Source organism: Cebus imitator, unplaced genomic scaffold (assembly GCF_001604975.1).
Source record: "Cebus imitator isolate Cc_AM_T3 unplaced genomic scaffold, Cebus_imitator-1.0 Scaffold151, whole genome shotgun sequence".
In the NCBI taxonomy this organism is placed as follows: domain Eukaryota; kingdom Metazoa; phylum Chordata; class Mammalia; order Primates; family Cebidae; genus Cebus; species Cebus imitator.
The window spans coordinates 4,797,099-4,803,229 of NW_016107466.1; positions in this window are offsets into that span (position 1 = coordinate 4,797,099).

Sequence of the window (6,131 nt, forward strand, 5' to 3'; positions counted from 1 at the left end):
AAAAGAAAAAGAAAATGACTGAGAAAGTTACTATCTTCATAAATTATTATGTAAGGCATTATCTTCAACTGATGTTGATTTTTTTAATCCCAAAATCTTACAGAAGCTCATAATAAAGCTAGCATAATGTAGCTTATTGTGCTTATTTCCAAAATTCACCCATCTTCCTCCCATAAAGGGCAATTTGGAGTTACCAAAAAGACCCTCTTTCTTTGGTGTCTTGTTGCCCTTACCTAGATGCTTCTCCAGCTGGAAATTCTTTGCCCTCTCTGCCTTGCTTTATTCCACTCATCTTACTTAACACTTTCTCTTAACGGCCAAGCTTTTCTTCAAAAGACAAAAAAAAATAAGTAAACAAACCAAAATAATCCACCATTCCCTCGTTTGTGTAGGAAAAAGAACAATTGAGAAGGTCAAAGTATAGTGGTGATGTAAGCACAACCTTAAGAATATGTTTTTAAAAATATTGAATTATACACTTTAAAAGGTTAATTTTGAGGTACATGAATCATATCTCAACAAACAAATGAAAGAGTATGAATTCAAAATCAACCTGAGTTTGATTTTCCATTTTACTACATATTGTCTGTGTGAGCTTCAAGGAGTTATTAAACTTTGTAAATTTCAATTATTTAATCTGTAGAATGACGACAATTATACCTGCTTATTAATGTTTTCTAAAGATTAAATGAGATTATCTGGTTGAAGTTAAGACAGTCTGAACAGTCTGTGACTAGCAATGAGAAAAATACATATAACCACATGAAATGAATATAGCCCCATATGTGCAAAAGTTATGCACATACGCTAAAAGTCAAAATCTTAACTAATAAATATATTCTTAATCCTTCCTCTATCTTCAATGTTATATTCCTTTCTTCTTCTGAAAGAATACCATGTCTTGCTTTCTTTTCTAATGTGTATCAGATTATCTTTTCTAGATGTACATTCTACTTCTGTTTGTTATTAAATTTCCTCTCGAAATGTTGACTTGGATTGTTTTTCAAATAGATATTATAAGTTGTTCATTTGTAAGTACAAAGACTTTACTACCTTTTGAATTCCAAAGTAACCACAAAGAATTAGAGGGGTGGGACATGGGGTTGCATATGCATGTAAAAGGGAACTTATAAAACTACTGTGTTAAGAAATGAGGTTGGTGGCCCTGGTCAGTGGTAAATCACTCTCATTTCTTCTTGTTTGGCATGTTTATATTAAATAGTATAAATCATATTAAAAATATTTCTTACTTCCACAACACTATCCTGCAGTAAGGATTCACACAATTGGCATTCTGACCGTGATCTACAAATCGGCAAGTCTCACGCTTCTCCCTTCATCATGCCCTGAGTCTCACAAACAGAGGCATTTTCTCAGTTCCTAGAGCTGCCCCTTCCTCTCTACCTTGGCACCTTTGCCAGTGCTTTTTATTTTACCTGGAATGTTCTTTTCTCAGTTATTCACACCAGTGGATTTTGTCACCCTTGTGATCTCGATTAAAATGTTTGTTTTCCCCAAAATAGCTTGTCCACCTTGTTAAAAGTACATTCCACATTCTACCATCTTGTTTCCCTTCAGAGTATTCAGGTTGTGATCAATAATTTTACATCATTCTTTCAGAACAATGGTTTACTTCTGAATTGTTTGATTTATTATTCCTTCTTTTCATAGACTATTCTCCAAGAAGGTAATAACTACCATCTCCTTTATTCTCTATTGTATTCCCTACACCACCACGGCTCTTAACACAAGAGTAGATACCTAACAATATTGCCGGAAAAATGGTAGCCTTTCCCCAATCCAGTAATTTCAGGAAATCTCTAAGGTTGGTAGACAGAGTCAGTGCTCTATTACCTTAATGACTTCAGTGGACCTCTCACAGTTGTATTTTTTAAAATCTGACTAACGGCCAGGCACAGTGCCTCATGCCTGTAATCCCAGCACTTTGCGGGGCGGAGGTGGGCGGATCATGAGGTCAAGATTGAGACCATCCTTGCCAACATGGTGAAACTCCATCTCTACTGAAAAATACAAAAATTACCTGGGGGTGATGGTGTGCCTGTAGTCCCAGCCACTCGGGAGGCTGAGGCAGGCGAATCACTTGAACCAGGGAGGCAGAGGTTGGAGTTGGCCTAGATCTTGCCACTGCACTCCAGACTGGTGACAGAGCCAGACTCTGTTTCAAAAAAAAAAAAAAAATCTGACTAATGACTCAAGACTGGTGGGTCTCATGCTAAGAAGAATCATTACCTCTTCCTCAGAGGAGTAGACCATGGATTCCAAATTGCTTTTCCTCTCTCCTCTGAAGCAGCTGAACAGGTACTTGCAAAAGGGCAGATGGTGTCACTCTGCTACACCCTGGAGATAGCTGTCTTAATTCTGCTCTGAGAGCATCTGCTTCTTTCCACTCTTTACAACAGCAATTTCTCTCCAGTATGGAGACATACACCAAGGGCTCTGGTCTCCTCTGGGGCAGGGAGCCAGTTTGTGCTAGTTCAGAGAGATGTCCAGAGGTGCAAGCAGGCAGTAGGTTACTAAGAACCCAGTGGTACGCATATCCCGTAACAAAGTAACAATAGCGAGTTGTTGTTGGGACAGCAATATACCTTCACTTCTACATCTCAAATTTTGAAAAAAAAAAAACAAAACAAAACAAAAAAAAAACAGCCTGAGTCTTTTTCCTACTGACTTAATTATCACGTATTAGAGGCCAGGCATAGTGGCTCACTCCTGTAATCCCAGTACTTTGGGAGTCTGAGACAGGCAGATAGCTTGAGCTCAGAAGTTCAAGACCAGCCTGGGCAACATGGGGAGACCGGCTCTCTACAAAAAAATACAAAGATTACCCAGGCATACTTGCACGCACCTGTAATCCTAGCTACTCGGGAGACTGAGGTGGGAGAATCATTTGAGCTGGTTCGCTCAGCTTGCTGCTGAGATCGCACCATTGCACTCCAGCCTGGGAGACAGAGCCAGACCTTGTCTCCAAATATATATATATATATATATATTTTTTTTTTCTCTGATGTGTGTGTGTGTGTATGTGTGTGTACATATCAGAAACACCAAAAATAGAAGAGCAAATAGTTGAGTTGGGAAGACCAGGCTTTGCATCCAGACTTCTTCATTTATTGACATTGTCACCTAAGATTCTCTAATGTCTTATGTCTCAGAGGAACATTCCTTGCTTATGAGGTGGATATAAGTAAGTCTACTTCATGGGCTGCTATGAAGAGTCATGTTTCTTTTTTGACTTATTTCATTATTTCTCTACGGTCATGTTTATTCTTTTTGTATGCCATTTATCTCAAAATGTCCTTAGACAACACGAATGAGCATCTCTCACTTCCCAGGTAATTGGAATGCATACTAACCATTTTTCTAAGTCATTTGATTATCTCAAAATCCTGATTGTACAGGCTTGGCCACAGGCAAAACGTATATTTTCCTAATCTGAGAATTATGTTCCTTAAAAATTCATGTAGAACAATTTATAATCAAGAAATCTGAGACTTCATATATTTTAATATTAGTTTGGCAAAATGTATGCTGTGAGTAAACTCCTCCCACCCCTGACACAAAGACTTTCCAGAACTTTGAGCCTAAAATTTTTTCATATTGACAGAACACATTAATATAAAATTAGTAACAAAATTGTATACATCTTGAGACATCAAGATGGCGTTTTTGTTTTGTTTTGTTTTGTTGAGATGGAGTCTTACTCACTCTGTTGCCCAGGCTGGGGTGCAGTAGCGAGATCTCGGCTTACTGCAAAGTCCACCTCCCAGGTTCAAGCGATTCTCCTGCCTCAGCCACCCGAGTAGCTAGGACTATAAGCATGCACCACCATGCCTGGATAGTGTTTGTATTTTCAGTAGAGATGGGGATTCACCATGTTGGCCAGGCTGTTTTCGAAATCCTGACCTCAGGTGATCTGCCCACCTCAGCCTCCCAAAGTGCTGGGATTACAGGCATGAGTCATTGCGTCTGGCCTAAAATGATGCATTCTTGATGGTGGTATTATTATCTGTTTATCATATACTTAGAGATGTTCCTTTTCTACATTTTTCTAAGAAACATGGGTAATTGTATATGGCTTTGTGCAAATTATCAGGGAATGATGTCATCCTCTGCAATGTTTAATATGATTGTTATTTTAAAACAAGATTGGAGACTGAAGAATTTGATCTTTGTTAACTAACACTTACATACACTCAATACAACATTTGCTTAGTTTCCAAAATGACAGCATATCGAATTTATAGTTTCATTCTCATGAATGCCCAGGATACTGGCAGCTGGGAAAAATCACCAACCCAGCAGCAAGCCAAATCCAGTATATATATATACAGGATTAGCTGACAAGCAGTATGTCCATACGCAATAGATTTATAGCAAGTCAGCAGGATTGGAAAACTGCAGTCTGAGAGGATTGAAGCTAGGTTTAGAATAGGGCACAATGCTGGTGGAGAAGGAGGGGAAAAGAGCCAGAGAAAAAGCAGCAGTAATTATCACTTACTGATTTCTTAGTACCTTAACTACACTATCTCCAGCCTATGGAAGAGGTTTCATCAGCAATAATGGCATAACTGGACAATAATGACTCTTACATTATTCAGTCAACAAACCAAAAATAACAAACTATTTGAGAAAAGAATATAAATCCAAGTCGTCTGACAACATTCCACTGTCACTTTCTGATAAGATTAAGAAGTACCAGCAATTTAAAAAAAAAAAAAGTGAGATTAACATCACAGACAATGGAATAGGAAGCATCAAGTACCTCCAGTGGAGCAATTATAAAGCTGAAAAACACTAATGGAATCAACCTTTGTGGAACTCTAAAATCTAAACAGAACACTTACAACAACCAAGTGAGTACTTAATGAAAAAAAAAGGCAACTAAATTTTGGTAAAAAAGTGGTACAGTGATTTCACTCATTTGCCTATCATCCACTATTCTCCAACTTGGCAATGGCCGTGGGAATGGTAGCTTGCATGCTGATGCAGTTTGAAGTTACCAGAAGGTGCAATATGAATCCCATTAATATCATGATTATGCCTTCTGGCCTTCCTGATAACTGCCCAAGTGAACAGCACAAAAGCTTGTTATTGTTTTGCCCACCTCTGGCTGGAGCAGCTTCCTGGGCTGGTGTCTATCAAAGCATTTAAAGACCTGTACTTCTTATAACTCCCTAGGGCAAGGGAGAGCAGATGGGGATTTGATGTGGGCAAGAAGCAGACTGGTTATAAAACCTGAGAAAGAGAAGGCTGAGGAGGACAATACTTGGGAAATAAGGGCTTTTAAGTATTACTATGTATATTAGGGAATCCAGAGTGTAAGATCAGGACTGGGTACCAGCCTAGAAAAGACCTTATAAGACCCTAAGCAGGACCTCTGGCCAATCTCTAAGCAAACAGGAGGTGAAAGTTAAGTCAATGTCAATCTGGGCTGGCTAAGCATTTCACAAGTGTCTCCACTCAGAGATAATCTGCAAAGATAGGAATAGTATGTTCATTTTGTTTTTGGTTCCAAGTGTTCAAAGAAATTTTTATCTGTCATTAGCTTACTGCTGGGATATCAGAACAGAGATTCTGGTAACTATGTATGACAAGAAAGATAGCCTTTGCAAAAATAGTTTGGAAGGGGCTCTAAACAAATGATTGTAAACCTCAATAAGCAACAACAGAAAAATTTCAGAGGGGTAGAGGGATAATCCAATCTCCAGATGTACCACATAATAATATTCAAAATGTTCAGTCATCAACACTGAATTACAGAGCATGCAAACACAGGAAAGTATGATCAAATCACAGGAAAAATAATAATAATAGAAACTGTTTCTGAGAAAGCTCAGACATTGGACTTACTAGATAAAGACTAAATCAAATGCCTTATATTTTCTTAAAGAGCTAATGGAGACCAGTCATGGTGGCTCACACCTGTAATCCCAGCACTTTGGGAGACAGAGGCAAGCAAATCATTTGAAGTCAGGAGCTAGAGACTAGCCTGGCCAACATGGTAAAACCCTGCCTCTACTAAAAATACAAAAATTAGCTGGGCGTGGTGGTGGGCACCTGTAATCCCAGCTACTCAGGAGGCTGAGGCAGGAGAATTGCTTGAACCTGTG